Source organism: Ambystoma mexicanum, chromosome 4q (assembly GCF_040938575.1).
Source record: "Ambystoma mexicanum isolate Mex_15411 chromosome 4q, UKY_AmexF1_1, whole genome shotgun sequence".
In the NCBI taxonomy this organism is placed as follows: Eukaryota; Metazoa; Chordata; class Amphibia; order Caudata; family Ambystomatidae; genus Ambystoma; species Ambystoma mexicanum.
Window position 1 is genome coordinate 1287596087 of NC_090928.1, and position 20405 is coordinate 1287616491.

Consider the following 20405-nt stretch of genomic DNA (forward strand, 5'->3'; position numbering starts at 1 on the left):
CTCGGTCTAATCTTGCAACTTCAGCAAGGCGGCTTTGTCATGTCCTAGAGGTTTCTGCATCATAGTTTAGATGCTCTTGTATAGTTCCAATGAAACCTAGTTGAGTTTGCTTAGTCATGATCATGGCTAGCAAGGTTGCTTGATCTTTAGTTGCGTCTACCATGGCTTCTTGGATTTTTAGAAAGGGTACCATTGACACTGATAGCACTCCTACTAGTGTGTTCTGAAGGTCAAGCATCGTGGTTGTAATTCTTTCCGGGATGTCAGGTCTGTTATCCAAGAGGTCAACTTTCTTGTGTGGAGAGAGGGATTCTAGCTCTGAGACTACTGACAGCTGGGGGTAGTCATTGAATCTTGAGTACATTTTTGAGAAATATTTTAAGGGCACGTGAGCTCCTTTAGTCGCAATTGGTGTAGATGTGTTAATTTTTTAATCTGGAATGTCATTAAGGGCCTCCCCAAAAACTTCTGCTCTTTTTTCTTGAGAATCCATAATCGCATCTATTTCCGTTATGTCGATGGAAAAACGAGCTATGCGAACAGACAATGGTTTATTTTTCTGGCAATTTAAGGAGTCTGTAGGATAATACATTGAGTGCCATTGTTTGGCCACTCTTGCTCTTTCCTGCAGGCTCGGTGTAAAGCAAGAATCTTCGTGGACAGATTTAAGGTCTCTCACTTTGTGTTTGGGGGTTTGCAGGTAAAGATAAAGCTCATTTTGATTGATCGGTTGCTGTTGTATCAATGGAGGGATGAGTCATTAGTTTACTCGGATTAGATAACATAGTCCATTGTTTCTCATGGGCGGTTGTGTCAGAAGAGATTGGGTGATTGAGAGGCTGGGGGGGTAAGATGTTCAAAGTTAATGTAAATGGAGTATCTTTCCGTTGGTCCAGAGTAAAAGAGGACTGAGGCTCAAGAGACGAAGGATTTGTTCCTACTGATTTGATGTTTACAATTTTTGGTATAAGTTTCAAAGATGGACATAAAACCGGAGTTCTCTCCATAGTAGATTGCAAAAGGGGCTTATCCTCTTTTTTAAGTTTCACTGTTGGACATGGAGTGACCGTTGAGACTACCAATTTAGAATCAGTGTCGTTAGGGTGTTGCATGCGATTCCCATGCGACTCCAGTGAATGGGTACTTTTGGTTACAATTACCAATGACTCTTCAAGTTTTTCTTGTAATCGCGTACGAGGCTTTGTAGAATTCATTGGCAATTTATTCGAGTAAAAGGATATTCAGTAAGTGAAAGTTGATATTTTAAATTAGTAAAGATGTGATCCAGGGACCAGCACTTACCACGTATCCTGCGTCTCCAGTGGGAAACAGCAGTAAACAGTAGAAGGCAGACGCCCTTTACTCCTCAGCGGGCTTCACGCTGCACGGGTTAAGGCGTCGCCGATTTATATGCCTCTTCCTGTGGGCGTGGCTTGGCAAACAGCTGATGGTTGTGATTGGCGCCCTCTTTCAAACTGCAGCTGACTTACGCTAGTTGGAGCGGCGATGAAAATCAGCTATGCAGGGGCCTTGATTTGGAGAGTACAAAGATACAACAGTTTTGAGGCCATGGGTGGGCCTAGCAGGGCCGATGACGCACTGCCAATAAATGGAGGACACAGAGCTGCAGTACAAACGTCCAATAGAAACTAAGAAAACTCTTAATACTGATTCAACTCAGAACCCAGCAACCTCTACCAGGAACGTTCAGCAGCAATTTAACTTTACGCCCCCTCTCTATTAGAGGTTGAAACCATCATCCTGGTTTCATAAAATTCAAATCGTCAAACTGCCAGGGTGACGCCTGCCCAGCTCCTCTTATCAAAGATGCCGTGAAGGAACTTGCCCCCTTTATCACATCTGTCATTAACACTTCATTTAAATCCATCATAGTACCCAACAATCTGAAAGATGTGTGGGTGCTCCCGCTTCTAATAAAATCATCCTTAGATCCTAACAATCCATCAAACTATAGACCCATCGCAACTGTACCTTTCCAGCAAAGAATTATGGACCGAGCTGCTTACCTGCAGATACAGCAATACCTCAAATCTAACAACTTGTTTGGCCTTAGACAAACAGGATTCAGACCCAGACATGGGACAGAAACTGCGCTGATCGACCATAAGACTCAAATCCAACCATTGAAAGACATGGGTAAACTGGCCTTACTTCTTCTACTCTACCCATCAGCAGCATTTGATCTGGTGAACCAAAAAATGTTATGCAAACACCCATCATCTGCCGCACACTTCTCTGACCAGGCAAACGCTTGGATTGAATCCTTCCTTAATAACAGATCCAAGAGGGTCTTTGCACCTTCAGCCTCTGCCACCCCCACTCCAGTCACCTGTGGTGTCCCTCAGGGGTCTAGTGTGTCTCCTACTCTCTACAATGTGTTCACCAAACTACTTTTTGATGATCTTGACTATCTTGGTGTCACTTACACAAATTATGCGGATGACATTCAGATACTCATCCCCATCACTGGTAACTACACTGTAGACAGTAAAACGCTTGTCATTTACCTTACTATACAAGCCTGGATGGCGAAGCATGGTCTCTGTCTTAACAATGATAAGACAGATCTGCTCCTCCTGGGCTCACCAACCAACTTGACCAAAACGGATGTGCTATTCACCACCTTCTGTATTGACGGTAATATAAAGTCTGTAAGGTTGTGAAAACCTTGGGAATTTACATTGAAATCCCTAACAAGACAAACTAACGCCTTGGCTTCCTCAACAGTTTACACCTGTAAGCTCATTACTGTTAGTCGCCCATACCAGCCAACTGCATTACAATAGCAATAGCAAGAGCACTTGTCCTCTCAAATCTCGATAATTGTAATGCGCTATATCTTTGCACATCACAACATAACCTCATTAAAATGCAAGTCATGCAAAATAATGCTATTAGAGCAGCATTAAACTTCCCAAGGAATCAACACATCGGAAACCAGACACTCTCTAAAACGGCTCAACATTAACCAAAGAATTGCATCCAAAACACTGTCCCTCACGCATAAGTGCTCATCTAACCAGGCCCCCATCTAGCTGTCCAATACCATCTCCTGCCACACAGCCTACTAGAAGAGCCCAGATGCATTGTGTCAACATGCCACACATCAAACAACGAGCAGGCGGGGTTAGCTTCCCAGTCCTCGCTGCAAAGAAATGGAATGCCCTCCCTCTTTCCATAAGAGAGGAACCATCTTACCTACTTTCCCAGAAAAGGGTCAAAGTATGGCTCCATGAGCAGGACCTCATTCAAATAATCACGACATGCCATGTGTAAGAGGATTCAATTCAACACTACAGCTAAGTCAATGCCTAGTCTGGGATACTGGATGGAAACCCTTATTGATATATCTTTATGTCCAGTTCATGCGTTCTGGATGACTACCCCTATATAACACCCCTCCCTTGGAATCCCCCTGACCCCACTGAGCCAAGAAGTAGTTCTGTTTTGCAAGTAAAAAGGTTTATTTGATAATTTAAACAATAGATATATATATCACACTTTATAATAATTTAATAATTGAATATCACACTGAATCTGAGCAGTAATCAATAATGGATAGTCTGGCACTAGCACACTTCTTTATAATCAATGATGAATCACTTTTCTCTGGCAATCCCCTCCCCCCTTTATGCAATGCAAGGAAATGGAAGGAAAGCACACAGTTCTCAGAAATGCAATCCAATGTAATTCAGTTCACCCCAGCAAGCTTAGACTACAGAAGTTGGAAACACAGGCCCAAAATGCTTTTATATGTGCTGGCAATGAAGTGAAAAATATGCTAAAATGCTTTTAATTCCCTCTAGGGGTTCAGGGTGAGTGGTATCAAGTTAATATTAGTCCAGGCTCACTTTAGCAAGGATCTAGGAGTAACTAGCAGGTTAAACGAATTTTTGGCAACTGAAAGCAAGAAAACTTCTGTTTTCACACGTGGAGAAACTTGCAAATCGCGGCAAAATGTCAAATCGCGGCAGATTTTTCCGAGTGCGCCGGGCGCGATTACAGAGGAACTATAAGGACTAGCAATATCGTTTTGGGGTCCTAGGACAGCCTAACATCTCAGCTTCCAGATGAAAGTTACTGCAAGTCTCTAGGACAAACGGTCACAGAGATATGAGCGATTAAATAAAAGTCGTTTTTCAGATTTGAAATTTTAAAGTTCAAAAAGACAAGTGACAGCTAGCAACTAGAAAATGACAGGTGACAGTTAGGAGGCAGTTCTACTTAAAATAATATAATTCAATCTATTTAATCTAACTAAGAGATTGGTTCTGCACAGTCTGCTAGGTACTCACAATATATTTTTAAATAGGCCTCGCCACGGATCTGGTCAGGTTTTAGACTGGACTCTGGTCTGGTCTCGGCACTTCACAGTGATCTGGGTCAGCTCTGTTCTGCTGGTCTGGTCTGAGTCAGCTCTGGTTCTGGATATTGATCGATTTGAAGTCTGGATCTTTCTGCACAGCTTTCTCTAGAGATTGATGGAGGTAAAGTATGGATTTTACGGCAGAGCGTCCTGCAGCAGATGGAAATGAATGTCCCTATCTGTCCTGTCTGTCTGCTTTTATCTGTTTTTAAAATGGGTGTGTGTGCAGCATCACTAGACCCTACCCCTCTACACTTGCCATTGGCCCAATTCTCCCCTCTCCCATGATTGGGGAAGGAACTGTGAGTCAGAGTGATGCTGTAGGTTTTATGGGTCAGAGGATCCTCCCCTGTCAAATTGCACACAATCTATATTTGATAAAAAAAAACATATTTGCACAGGTACACATTCGTTTAAAATTACACGCACCCATCAATTGCATTCAGAAATGGCAACATTTGCACTTTTTAACTGATTTTGCAATTTCGGACATTAACCCAAATTTACACACATGTGCGCAAGGAGTATGGACATAAGTTGATGAAGTGTCAGATTTTTCACATGCACACATTTTGAGTAATATCCTCTTTTCCGCTAAAACCCCCCTGAACATACCACCGGGTCCTAACACGTCTTAAAATGTGGGCAGAAAAATCACAAGAATTATGGTATCATTTAAATAATTTTCACAAGTCCGCTCTATGAATGATCCATCTTTTTCTAAAACCATATTCTGGCTACAGGAATGTGTCTTTTCAGGTCACATGGTACAGAAACCAGTCTTTCCAGTTTCTGCCAAGCTCAGAGACTCTGCCCCTCCCAGCTTCTGCCAAGAGGAAGCTGTTTTACAACATCTGCAATAAACCATCTGCCTGGGTGAAGGGGGTTGCATTGTTCAGAGCTCCTGTATTCTGTGGGGGCTCCCCTTAATTCAATTATCAGAGAGATGGCATATCCTTAGTGTGGCCAGCAGGAAACAGCCAGGCCTGGGAAGTTACTTGTGAATCAAGTTTCACTCCTGATGGGGGTAGTTGCCAGGCAAAATTGGAATCTCTTTAAGCCAGTTTTTAGCCACATGTCATTTCTGTTCCCCAGTTTTCTGCATTCAAATAACTAACAATTTTTTACATATGCAGCTAGAATGCTGATTCTAAGTTTAAAACTATGACATTTAAACAATTGCAGCCTATGTGACACTCAAAAGTAGGTCACTCATTTCTTTTAAACATTTAGATTTTTAGTGTCTTTCAGTCCAAATTTACTTAAACTGCTGAAATCCACAGCTCAGCCAGTCGTGTGATGAACATTGTTTTAGGCTCATCCTCTTTCCAGATTTTGTATGCCCACAAGACTTTATTCTGCCAGATGTCCGCTGGTGTTCAGTGAGATTTTTGGATGTGTTGCAAATAGGCATTTTGAGCTGGCATTCAGAGAAACAAAAGGTGATTTTAAAGTGCGGTTTTTCCTTTGGCACACATTTCACTCATGGCACCCCGGCCCATCCTGCTCACACTGGTGGGTGGCAAGTTAGGCAACCATTTTAGTGTGCACAACTGCGCGGTTTTCATAGATTCTGGCGCACATGTGGGCTTTTTCGGCCATCTTGGATTTCCTAAGCCCACAGCACCAAATGTTGTAGCATAATAGTCCAAACGTGGGTCAGAACACCCAACACATGTACATACGTAGATTTTTGTCACAGTAAATTCTTGTTTGTGGTATAAATGTAATGATGTATATTTCTACTACTCTACTGTATATGTGTAACTCTTTAGTACCATGCTGTTGTATTCCTTTGTTTTTGTACTATGTTGTAACCTGTAAGCACAGCGCCCAGATGCCTCCAGCTCGGTGCGCGTTACAAATAAACTAAACTCAAGGGAGTGTGGATCTGGAGAATAGATCTGAGGCGCCATATGAAGACCCAGAACTGAGATGAGTAGGACCCTCAAAAGGGGCCCTTTTAGGGGACTGGCTTTGGCTGCCGCTCCTTGAACAGAGAACACATGAGGAGGGCCTCAGTCAATCCGCCAATCTGCCTTCTGCGGACGAGGGCACTTGGTCGGATCAGGACTCACAAATCTTGTAACCGCCACAATGGCCATGATGGTATTGTTAAGTAGGACACGGGCTGAGCCTGTTCTATGGACCCACCCTCTGGTCAAAAATCCTTAAGTTCTATAGCACAGTAAGTCTCAAAGTCCCACCACGTTTGACAAGCGTCCAGCAGAAAAATCCAGGTTCACAGTTTTATGGTCGACAGATCCTCTTACCCGTCCAAACTACAAATACTAATAGTACCAGAGCCACACAAATATCAGAGTCATAGTAATGAAGAGCATGCCCAATACATGATAGCAGCAAGGTCCGTAAACGTCAGATGCTGGGGGTTGGGGACTTAGCAGCAGCGGCATCTGCTCTCTGCCTTTGCACCACATCCTCAGAGGGCCTCATCGTCGTTGGGGAGACAAATCCAGAGGTGAGGAACTCGGTCCTTTTTCACCTTGATCAGAACTAGTGACTATTGGATATCCTCCAGCAAGATTGCAGTGCATTCCTCTGTACGGTTGCGTGGTGAGGTCCAGTGGAAGCAGCCACTGGAGATGGTATGCCAACAGAGGAAACCGACTCAATGGTGTCCCTTCCTGGCCCAGCGCCTGTCGGAGGAGCCTTAACAGCTCCCTCTGAGTCCTTACTGTGTAAAACAGATTCAGTAACTTAGGATCCCTAATTAGTGCGTAGGCGTATTATCTGATAGAGGGCCATGCCCTCACCCTATGATATGAATCGCTCTGTTGCAGCGACCCTGGAAATATTGGACACTGACGCACACTTGGCGGCGTCACAGACGGTGGCGTCGTTGGTCATGGGGGAGCGGGAGCCAGTCCGCAGGAGATCAGTGGTCGGTGAGCTGATGTCATCAGCTGGGCCGGCGACCTTGAGGCAAGGTGCCGTCTGAATCAACTTAATATTTCTCAAAGAACCACTGGCTACAGAATGCAGTTCATCCCCAGTGGGAAACTCTGCAAGCCGAAGCACAGACACTGAACATGAACCTCACTCCTCTTGTTATCTCTAGATTACCAGCAACAACACAGACTTCTCAAGACAGCAAGATGGCAAAGCACGGCAATGCCGGAAAAAGGTGTAGGGCCAAGAAGGGATTTTAAAAGAATTGGTCACTGACGTAGCACCGGGTGAAAATTAAGAAAACGATTGGCCAGTGCAAGCTGGGATCTATGGGAAATGGGAGGAAGTGGTCAAGAAGGAAAAGCCAAGTATAAAAAGACCCACGTGACCAGGAATGAAGACAGTTTGGGTGAGGTCAGGAAATGGCAGATGAGAGACCAGGACGACGACTGATGGTCGAATGGAGTTTTGAGGAGACAGATTGTGAAGGAGAGCACAGGTGTGGTATTGTGCGTACAAGAGTGGTACCAAGCGTGAGAGATAGAGGGAGGGAGCAAGGTGGTTGTTGTAGAGTACTGGATCGATAGATGCTTGCCTTTCCTGTCCACTATTTAATACCACACATCCCCTTACTCCTCCCACCAGTCTCCTGTCCCTCTATTTCACTCCGAGTTCTTGCCTCCACCCTTCTATGTTACTTCCCCTCCCACTCCACTACTCCTCCAATCTGCTACAAATCTTCCTTCACACTGCTAATCCCACCCTGTACCATTCAGTTTACATTCACTCCTTACACTAAGCTCTTTACGCACTCCTCACACAAATACCCACTCACACTGCAGAACCACTTTCACTCTGAAGCCAATACCTTACCTGCTCAACGAATCTCTGCCACAAGTCGCCGCTCCCTGCTTCCGACTTCTCATCTCTTGTTCATCTCCCACCTCCAACTCAGACCTCCCACGAAAAAAAACACACTTCCTGTCTCCCGCTTAAACCCGCTCTCACTGTGAGCCCATTTCTTCAGTACAAACACTTGAATACCTGGTTCACGGCCCACCTAAAAGCCCTCAGATTAGAGAAACGCAAAAAGGAACAAATTTGCAGACCAGCTCCCACAGACAGCAACAAGCCGATCCTCAACAAAATAGTTTCTACCTATAAAAAAGAAATCCTCCTCGCCAAACAAGAATCTTACAACCTGAGAATACTGCATGCCAAATCCAGCACTAAGGAATTGTTCACCATATTAAAAGAGCTAGAGACAACCATCCCGGCCCCAGACACCTGTAAGAAAGACAAACAATGGTGCACCAGCATCCAAAATGCCCTATCCAATAAAGTTGCAGGCCTCCAAATCAAAATTAACAACAAGAAATAGCCTTTATCCAACTCCAAACCTAATACCCCCCCAACGCACCGGCCCTCAACACCATCCCCCCAACCCCCTCACTCGCTTCAGCTTTTCCAAAGTTTCCACGCTAGAAGTGGAAAAAAATCATACTCGGCCTCAAACCATCTAACTGCCAAGGCGACCTATGCCCACCTAAAATCATCAAAGACGCAGCCAGAGACCTATCTCCATTCATTACCAAACTCATCAACGCCTCCTTCTCTTCAGGTACTATCCCCAACAACTTCAAAGAATCCTGGGTCCTCCCCCTAATAAAAAAAAAAAAAAAAAAAAAAAAAAAAGAATAAAAAAAAAAAACTCGACCCAGCCGTCCCCACTAACTACAGACCCATCACCACCGTCCCCTTCCTACTAAAAATCCTCGACAAGACAGCCTACCTACAAATTCAAACATTCCTTGAACAAAACCACCTCCTAGGAGTCCGACAATCAGGATTTAGACCCCAACACGGCACAGAAACCGCACTCATTGACCTCAAGGGCCCAAATTGACACTCGGATAATGGGAAAACTGCCTTATTGCTCCTCTTAGACCTTTCGGCAGCTTTTGATCTTGTTGATCATAAAATCCTATGTAGCCACTTAGACTCGGCTGGCCACTTTTCCCAAGAAGCTATTGGCTGGATCACATCATTCCTGAGCAACAGATCCAGGCGTGTCTTCTCCACCACGGCCTCCTTTGACCCCATCACATGTCCGGTCCCTCTGGGGTCATGTGTCTCCCCCACACTGTAAAACGTGTTCACTAAGCCCCTGTTTGATGATTGACGGTTTGGTTATCACCTACACTAACTATGCTGATACCTAAATCCTCATCCCGTTGACGGGAGATTACAACACGGATTTGGCCTTTGTGAACATGGTGTACCTCATCATCCAGGCATTGATGGCCTCCCATAGTCTATGCCTGAATGATGACAAGATCGAACTCATCATCCTGGGATCAGCCACGAACCTAAACAAATTGGACCTCAACTACTCCAGCTTCACCATAGACGGCAACTCTATAAAAGGTAGCTAAGGAAGTGAAAACCCTTAGCATCTACCTCGATTCCACCCTCTCCTTCCATAAACAGGTCAGCTCCCTGGCCTCCACCACAGCCTACACATGCAAGCTTATACGCTCGGCCAAACCCTTCCTCTCCACCCAAAGCTGCATTACTCTAGCCAGAGCTCTCATACTATCAAAACTGGACTATTGTAACTCCCTCTATGTAGGTGCTAACAAACAGGTTACCAATAAAATCCAGATCCTACAGAACAATGCTCTCAGAGCAGCGCTTAGCTTCCCTAAAAGAGAACACATCTCGAATACTAGAACTCACAACTGGCTCACTACCTCGGACAAAATCCTGCTTAAGGTAGCCTCCCTCACCCACAAATGCCTTAACAACTCAGTTCTCCGTTATCTAACCGACAGAATAACTAGATACACGCCCAACAGACACACCAGAAATAGTAATGCTAACCTGCTCGCTGTTCCCAGATTCAAGCGAATGAAAATGGGCGGCAATAGCTTCCAGGTGAGAGCAGCCCAACACTGGAACACACTACCACCCTCCGTTAGAGCACCACAAACCTACCACCAATTTAGGCGCAACTACATCCAGTGTCTTAAGAACAAAGACCAATAACCGACACCCTGTAACTACTACACATTCTTTCAACCTGTAACTCTGTCGTAATTTTACTCTGTCTCCTTGTAACTGCATTTACTCACTGCGCCCTTGTATAATAATGTAAATAATGAACAGCACTGCAACTAAGTTGAGAATATACTTTGTAATGCTTGCGCCCTCATACCTTCTGGTCCGGTGCGCCATATAAATAAATAAACAAACAGTGCAGGCTTGCGGAATCCCAGAGATGACGGCCCAGGTCGGCCAGTGTCCATGTTCCTACACCAGGACCCTGGTTCTTTGGGTCTTCCAGAAAGTCTTTTAGGGGACATGGGGTCTTCGTTGCTTCTTTTTCTTCTGTGGTATAGGTGTTGCATGGGCTTGCCAATTCTCAATGCCAGCGCTGTGAGGTCATCTGTATGGTCGTGTCTGTCACTCTGTTCTCATAGTGCCGGCGTCACTGCTGTATGCCGGTAGGTGTGCGCGCCCATATGTGTCTCGCTCTGGAGATCAGGCTCTGCAGAGACACATACTGACACAAGGAACGGCTGGAATTGGGGCCCTCTGATGCCACTGTCCACCTCAGTAGTAGACCTGAATCTGGATTGCTGCCCGATGGGCTTCTCCCTCTCGGCTGAGAAGGGTTCTTGTCCATCTTGACAGGGCCAGTGTACTGCCCATGTCATACAGAGAATAACATACCTTGTTCTATTAAGATCCATGAACATTACAAGAATTTAGAGAACACCCAGTTTGAGAAAGTCAATCAGCCTGGTTTCAGCTTTATGAATGGTGTCCATTATGCTAAACCTATGCCACCGCTCCAGTTTCTCATTCCTGCTCAGCACTATGTTAACCTTCACCTTCCCAGTGGCATGGCAGTGACCCATCACAGTGAACCAACAGCAACATATTCCACTGAGAGAAAGGAGCACATCAAAGACTCACCAGCATAACGTTTGCAGGCTTGCACGCTGGAAAGTCTGTTCTTTAGTGTGACTCTCAGAGCAGAGGGCCCGCAAGCACAAGGATAGTGCTGGCTCCAATTATTAGCTGGGGTTGTGAAACCGTGTTGAGGGGGGGAGGAGCGCACATCACCTGCAGAATGAAGTCCACGTATCCTAACAATACAAACACCTCCCACACACAATTATACCAATGCCTGAAGAACACAGAGGAAGGCTCCGACCGAGAGGGATGTCCAAGTACCTTTGAAAAGGGAAGACTTTTGCAGAGAGGCTTGCGAGTTTAGAGCAAGGAGTGGTACAGAGAAAGATCATGCAGGAGGCGAGAGGAAAAGAAAGGCAACTGTTTAAATGTGGTCCGAGGACAGAAGAGGCAGCGACTAGAGTGGAAAGTTGATTTGAAGGACACAGAAGGAGGGGGAAGACGAGGGAAACAGATTTATTTGGAGGCAGAGGAATGACATCAGGAGGTGGTGGTGAAAGACTAGACAGGAAGGAGTGAAACAATAGGGTATGCGTTAGGCAAGCAGGAGGAGGCAGTGATGATTGAGGGGAAAACATCTGGAGGAGGAAGAGTAGTGAGATTAGTAAAAAGTGGAAAAAGCTGTGAAGGGCTGCGAGACCACCAGCGGAAATGCAGAGAATCCCAGAGGAGGAGGTGGAAATACGAGTGTGAGAGCACATTAGCAGGAAAAATAATTGATGAGATGGCTGGTGGTAAAGTAAACTAGGGAAGGTGAATGAATAGAGAAGAGTAGACTGGGCAGGTTGAGTCAGCGATGTGAGGTACCCCGTGACAAGCAACACGTCTGGTAAAGCAGTGTGGACAGGAGATGGTACAACTAAAAGGAGGGCACACACATTCAGTTTGAAGAATAGAACAGGAGTGAAAGAGAGGAACAGAGCAGAGATCCCAAGGAAGGTAAAATAGCAAAGGTATGAGCTGACTAACAAGACAGGGAATTGGGTGAGTACCACACCCAAATCCAGCCAGCAACTAGAGGCCTTCATGCTTAAGTTTTGTGACCCATAGCCATATACCATTGGTCACTCAGATCTGTGTCAGTAGTGTATGGCTACTGAATCATCCCATGGAGAAGCCGAACATCAGAAGACAACGCCAACAGAGTCCTAAGAAGTGCCTGAGATACAGCCTGCCCCGAAATGAGACTGAACCCCCTCCAGGGATTTTCAACAGGGGACCCACATTGTTAAAACCCAGGAACTAACCTTGTTTACTGGACTGCAGCCCTAAGAGAAGTCATCCTGCTCTTTTGAGGGATGCTCTGGTATTCAAAATAAAACCCTGCTGAACCTTCAAGTTCTGATCTTGGCTTCTCATTGATCCTTACTTAGCCCTTGGCAGGATGCATGTACGGCAGAATTTAAAATAAATAAATTACTATAGACAAACAGTGATCAACTTGAGAGCTGAAATTATCAAAAAGGTGAATGTCTAATCCTCATACGACCTACACTGAAAATACTTCCACATCATTGTGTCTAACATGGCAGAAAATATGCTTTATTATGTCGACTAGAAGAAACATTGGCAGTACCTTGACATGTCACACACGCCGCGCCCTTGTTAGGGTGTTTGTTTTATATAAATAAAATCCGTAATCCTCGCCCAACAAAAGAAATTGAGGCGCCTGCACAGCATGTCAATCTAAAAAGAGATTCACAATTGTAAAAATAAAAAAATAAAAGTCTACTTTGCAGTTTGCACTTACGCTATTCCAAAATGTTCAATTTGAAAGGCAATTAAATTAGGGAACATTACACGTATCCTAACTTTATTCTTCAAATATATAGATTGTACGCCTTTAATCACATTACATATTCCAACTTTAGAACAACAAGGTTTTTGTCTTCTTTCTACCTACAGGCGGTACATCTTTCGCATTTCCGCACGTTTTGAGTAATTCATTTTCTGCTTTTGATGCATGTAGATAGTCATGTTTCAGTCTTGCCAATGCACCATGGATCCTCCATGAGAAAGTGGTTGCAGGATACATTTGTATTGTCCTGCAGAGTCCCCCTGAATGTTCCATGATGATGGTTGGGGTACAGATTGCGACAGCTCTTTGTATCCACGGTGCGTTGTTCAGCTTCAGGTAGTGATCATCTTAGGGTGCCGATGTGTTCCTGACTACACTGTTCAGTCTTGCCAATTGGGTCACACCTGTGACCGACCTATTCAATTTGGTGACAGCACATAGAAAGCATCGTTTTCGCTCCTTCTCTTTGCAACATTTCAACCATCATTGTTACCTGGACTCTGATGGATAGAAAGTCATTGAGTGGTTTATTGCAGGCCTATTGAAAAATGCAATTTAGCTTTCTAGCAATACCATGCTTAGAAAGTAGTCTGGGTCAGGGATAACATCTTAAAACAGTTAATTCTGCAAATCAGAGATATAGGAAGTCCATTTCAACACAGTTGGCTTTTCTGTAACTCGTTTGTAGCCCTCAGCAGTTACAGTGGACTCATGTGAACATGCCCCAATGCTCCAACCACAAGGATGTCCCACAATACTGCATGGAATCCTAATGAGGGCAAAACATGTATGTGGCTGTCTGCATCCTTGAGAGCAAAGCTAATATGCAATAGCAATGCCCTAATACCAAGGCAAGTTGGAAGTGTAATAAACATGCGTTTCTGTCAATTCGCGCACACAATGTATTGCTCAGTAGCACAAACTGAGGTTAACTTCCAAGAACGGCTACTTGGTGGCACTGTAGCACATTTTGCGTAGTTTAAATTGTGATAGAACTATTTTTCCAAGAATAAATGGTCCATTGAGAGAGATGCATATTTATTACGAATAATGTCCCAAGAAACAAGGTCTACTTTGCCACCATATCCAGATGGGTTTGTTAGGTTAAATAGTCCAGCACATGTGAATAGAAGGGATAGGCACTCAGGAGGGGTTGGTTTCCTTCTTGGGGCAAGATGTCGCTTGAGGTATTCTTGTATTTCTAATTATGCAAGCAATAAACTGGGTGGCTGCTGCTGGTAGAAGCACAGCTTAAATTATTACAAGAACCCTGCCCTTTTAGAAAACAGAGCAACACTCCTCTTCCCAGAATCTATTATCCTTGTTGAATGATATCTAAGAAAGCAGCACATACGCCAATTACACTTATATGTAGGGACTTTCATTCCAAATTGGGGAAAGGGCCCTGTGATGGATTATTTGATATCAACAAGGACATCACTTTGGGCATACCCATTACCAATTTCGATTGATTCAAAAGTCAAGCCATCTGGCCTTCTACTCCATAATTCACTAATGGATGGGAGCCAGGGGGGCTACAGTCAACGCAAGGCCTTTTTTCTAAGGGCATTGTTGCAAAATCCACGTTCATAGGCCATAATGCCAAGTCCATAATGGACCATCTAAGTGGGCTCCAAGTGGCTGTTGGGCTGCCCGGAATCGCTTGTACTTAGTAGATTACCAGCAAGCTGAAAACTGCTTCCTCACGCCAAGCGCCTTGCGCAAGAGGAAACTCCCCGTCGGCGAAACGCCGTTACTGGTCATTCTATCAAGTCATGAACTAGAGACTTTAGTATTGGAACACCGTTTTTTTCGTGTTTGTTTAAAAGTGTTGGCGCGGCTTTGCCGCGGCTTCTCAAACACGTCTATGATTCCATGTTGCATTTTCCTCTGAAAGGGTAATTGTTTCTTTTTTTCTCTTTCCAGTCACTCCCTAACTGACTCCGCCCCCCTCTCTCCTCGCACTGCCTCCAGCCGGCTTCAACTCCTACATAACCTCACGCGCACGCGCGTCACGCGTGCGCATCTAAGTGGGCTCCAAGTGGCGGTTGGGCTGTGAGGGTGTAGAGGTGAGCACGGTATTCATGTAGCTTGTGAATTGTATCACATTACCTTGCTGTGTAAGTTGTTACCTGAGTGGGGGGTGAGGCTGTTATTTCTAGCATTTATCACAGCAATCTTAAATGGTCTTAAGCTTGCGCAGTGGTCGCGCGCTAAAATCACCTCCTTCCAAGACCTTGACCTTTGAAAAAGCTCCAACAAATATACGCATGTTAATGGCAAAGAGCACCGTTGAGAGTGCTGCTCTAGTGCCCTGCATAGTTATCGGTTCTGATGCATTATGGGGCCCTGTCACCGATCAGGACCTGGTAAGGCATGAGGTAGCATTCTCTTATGCACGTACGCAAGCATCCGTGGCGGCTCCTAATGGGGTGATCTCTTTTGGAATAAGCTCCTCCCAAGGTAATGATTATTTAAAACCGCCCCGTAGAAGTTCTCAGTATGCGTATGGATGACTTAAACCTTCCACCTGATCGATCAAATGATGATCTTCCCTCCTCACCCTCGAATAACTCCATATTAGCACCAGTCCTACTTGCTGCCCTCGAAAACGGGTGCAGCTATCGGTTGGTCCTTCTACTCCAGTCACATATCCTAGCTGTAAAAGAGCTGATGTACAGATTCATTGTAAAGATGTAGCACCTATGGCTGACTTGAATATTTCTCCAGCATCTGATATACATATTACTAAGCCATACAATTTTCCCATTTCCAGCTCTTATCGTTCCTCGCCAAATACCAATCCAACTATAATCCTAAAGCCCGTCTTAGGTCCACTGCCTTCGCCCACCTAAATTCCAACAAACCATCCTTTGGGATTTGACATTTTAGAACCAACAGAGGACATGCACTCCCTTGAAGCATCATATCCTATATTAACAAGGATACTCAATCTACTTGATCGTTGTCATGAATACACGCATTACGAGTTAAGGGACTGCAAATCAACGTTGACAGAAATCCTCATAAAACTCAACAAACTCGAGGGCTTCATTTTTGCTGATAGTCTAAGACAGGAACCAAGGGGTCGCCAGCCGACGCAAATAGATATGCCCTCTAATGTCTCTGTGACTACACAAACAGACGAGCTCGATGCTCCACTGAATGGAACACAAGCTAGGAATGTTCCACATGTCACTTATTCTTTCCCCCAATCATTTGCTAAAACTGTGCTTGCCCCACGAATTGATACTTCTTGCCATATTCTTACACATGCTCAACTATGTTCGGAAGTTGCTGCCCATGCTCAGAAGCTGGAACTGGTCCTATTTTTTTTACAACCTGGACCTGGGGAAGAGGAGGCAGCTCCTCCTGGCAATACAGAGGGGTGTCAGGTTTTTCATCCTGACAGTCCCTCAGCACTAATCAATTTGCTAGAAGAAAATGACCAAACTGACGCTGCAGCCAACTTTAATGTACCCGCTTCTGCTGAAAGATCTCGGATTAACGCAGAGCGCACTATTTTATCAAGGAAGGAAAAAATACTTTTTCCGAGCCTTAAAAAGGAAAGTGGACAGAAATAAAGCGGTCCAAATCTCTCAAGCTGAACCAGTTGGTCAAGTCAAATCAAATGGAAAATATAAAAAAATTGTTAAGGGTAATGAAACTGTAGCGGCGATGGGGTGTGATGAACAGCCATCTATTAAGCATCAAATAGGCAACAAACTTCAAGAATTGTCATCAACTGTAAAAAATCAGCTGCAGATATGGGTACAGACGACCTGACAACCATTAAAGGTAACTTGGACCCTGGTGTAACCCCTTTAAAAAAAAAAATCCTAAAAAATTCTCAAATCAGTTGACGTGTTCACAGATAGACGAGAAAGTGCACTCGTCTTCTCAGACCCAAATACCCAACTTTTTTAAAGTTCTCAACAAGAAAATTACTCAAGTGGGAAAGGTGGCGGACATACCATACGCTCCGAGCAAAACGGAGCTGGTCAATGACTTGGCTCCTAGAACCTTGTCACCCAACGACAGGCCTCTTCAGCCTCGGTCCTTTGAGATTCGAGATGAGTTTGTTAAGAATCTACCAACTTCCCAGGATACCAAGGGAGTTTGCGTGAAGGAAAGGCAGCGGTCTCAATCTCCGAACTGTGCCCGGGGGGGGGGGAGGTTGAAGGGATGGGGGACATGAGTAAACACTCCACAACCAAATTAGGATGGGAAATCATCTCTGATAAAAATGGCATAAAGCGGCTAAATTGTTCTGCACTGCTGCAAGCTTTTAGTAGAATTCCAGCCCTTCGAACTCTCCATACGACAGACATTGATGGGTCACCTTGCCGCCGATTCAGAACAATCGAATGGTATGTAAGGTGCAATCGGCCATTATTACTAATCTGTTGTTACAATACACGGAGGAACTGCATTTCATTGGACTGATGGCGTACCCATTTGATTCCATTGATGATGCAATCTCTTTTAAAGAAACTCTTTTGGTGTCTATTTCCTCGAAGCTGCCAAATATAGTCCTTGGTGACGCCCAGAGTAGTGTAAATGCCGAAGTAATTGCACAACTAGTAGGTTTATCCAATATCAGCAAGGACTGGTCATGGTTATCTGCATTGCATAATGCTCTAAACCCAGCAATGGATAACACTCCCCACTAACCAGGCTTCCATTTTATCAATTTTATCTCGTAACTCGTGTGGGCTTAGAAATGTATATTCCGGGATCATCAACGCACATGTAGACATCAAATGTGATATTATATTATGCCAAGAAACCATGTGTGAGCATGATGCCTGGTTATACTGTATATAAAAAAAAACGAAACAAGGCACTGCTGGAAGGCCGTATGGTGGATTAGCAACATGTTTAAATAACAACCTGAATGCATCTATTTTAGATGTCTATGATGCGGCAGCAACTCTAGCTCTACTGATCATACTCAATGATAAACACTCCAACCCTATGTTGATTGTATGTATATATCACAATCCTGCAACTTTCAAGTTAGCACTAGTTTTTCAGGAGCTGGATACATTATTTGATGAAGTTCTATCAGCACATCCCTATAGTTTTAGGAGGGGACTTTAATGCCTATTGTTTAAAATAAAAAAATAGCAATGTGAACACTGGGGTTCATCAGCAAGCAGTGTCTAGAGGTCAGTTATGGAAAGAGTATGTGGCATTCTGGGAACTTGACTTTCTTCCTTTTGAGATCAGTGATGGTTGCTATACATGGAGGAGAGGCGACAGCTCCACTTGTATTGATTACTTTGTTACATCTCGGGGGTTGCAGCCTACTAGTAGAATCGCAATTCATGATCCTGGTTATAGTGACCACTGTAGGATTCATCTGCACCTGGAGGCAGTTGTGACAGTACTGGTCAAGGACCTTCAACAGGCGTTCCTCGAAGGGGATCGTCCTGGGCTGTCGATTCAGTGGGCCACTAATCTCTGTGACAAAGTGAACGACATGATTTCTGCACGTCTCATGTATGATTATAATTTTCATTATCAGCAAAATACGCCGAACGACGAATTTGGCAGTCTATCCAAAATCATATCTGAGATAATAAACACATTGCTGTTAAATTCTAGGCACTGCCCAGCTGTTATTAATAACCAAAACTCTAACATAATTCTTGAAGCCAAAAGAACCAAGAATATGGCTCTCTGTGAACTTCGCAAAAACGCTCTCTTTTGGGGGGAATTTGAGAAGGGAAAAAAAAAAAAGGATTTTGAATGTCTATCGAAACAAATGCAGAAATCACAAACACTTTATTCATAATTTGATCAATCAACAAATGTTCAGTACACTCTGCCTCAGAGACCGACGATCCACATGGGTATGCTTAGGGCTGACACAACTGTAATCTCCACGGATCAGTCCTCTATGATCTCTGCACAGGTTTGGAAAGCATTCTTTGAAAAAAGAATTGCACTTCCTGCAGCCTTTGTAAAAATAGAGTCAAAATGTGTTGTTTTAGCCGCTTCTTCCTTCTCTCCATGGTCAGTGTGTAGTATAGAGAATATGATAAATGCATTGAAGTATTCTAAAGCAGCTGGCCCGGATGAGATTCCTGCCTGCGTTCTTAAAAGACAGCCAGCAATGTGGGATCAGATCTTTAAAAAGCTTTTTGATAACATTCGAACAACCACCTTTATTCCCCCTTCTTGGTTAAGTTCCATCATTGTGCCAATTAACAAAAAGGGTGTAAGATCTGAACCCTCTAACTTTCGACCCATCGTGTTAATAGACACTGCTGCGAAAGTTTTTGCTATCTTGCTTTTGGGAGAAGTACAATCAGAGATTAAACAACGCAAGATCCTGCCTCGGTACCAAATTGGTTTCCGGGCAAGAATGGGCACTCCCCTAAATGCAACAATTATGGCGCACGTGTTAGCGAAAACCAAAGTACAGAATTCCGGGCCTTTGTACATGGCATCCATAGATCTTAAATCTGCCTTTGACTGCGTCATACGCTCATTACTTTTGGAAAAAATGGCTGCTATGAACATACCCCAATATATTATTCAGCTGATATCTAAACTTCATGCAAATACCACCTATCTTGTAAGAGTTAACAACGAAGGTGCAACAACCAATGCAATAAAGATTGAGGTTGGTGTGAAGCAGGGATGCAACCTAGCGGCCACTCTCTTCAATCTTTATTTATGTGGCATCAACGACATTTGGGACAACTAAACCTCCTATCCGGCAAGGCTTGGCCACCTAAAAATACAATGACTAGCCTTTGCCGATGACAGTTATTTTTGATCGTACCCCAAAAGGCCTGCAAGTTAAACTTGCACTGTTTGCGTCCTACTGTCACAGTAATAATCTGAAATGTAATGTAGACAAATCCCACATTGTGGTCTTTAAGAACCTAAAGAGAAAACGCCCCACTCAAAAATGGTCATTTGACAATTTTCCGATAACCATAGTTCCTGCTATTCGTTATCTTGGATATACAATAACTGATTCCAACTCCCTGGCAATGTGGAAAGACGTACTGAACAAAAAAGCGGCTCCGCTTGCTACTCAAATGCGGATGGTGTACATTAAGTTCTGTAAATTTTCATTATTGCCATTATTGCAATTTTATACATTGAAAGTGGAATCTGTGCTCCTTTATGCTTTGGACATGTGTCTTGTGGATATTAACAGCTTTCTTGACCAATCGGGAAGCAGGTGAGTGCTGCGCAGGGCAAGCCGACCCCAGATGCCCCCACAAAGGAATTTCTGTGCCCCCAGGCCCCTGTACCCTCTTTGCGTCCCCTCTCCCCGCTCCTTCCTGGATCCCTGCTCCCGCCTTC

The 20405-nt window shown here is 44.2% G+C and overlaps 1 protein-coding gene across 4 annotated transcripts in view; it reads right to left on the reverse strand.

Annotated features, from left to right (window-relative positions):
* The window catches only part of PPP2R5D (protein phosphatase 2 regulatory subunit B'delta), a 741061-nt gene that overhangs the window by 536137 nt on the left and 184519 nt on the right, over positions 1 to 20405 (reverse strand). The window lies entirely within an intron of this gene.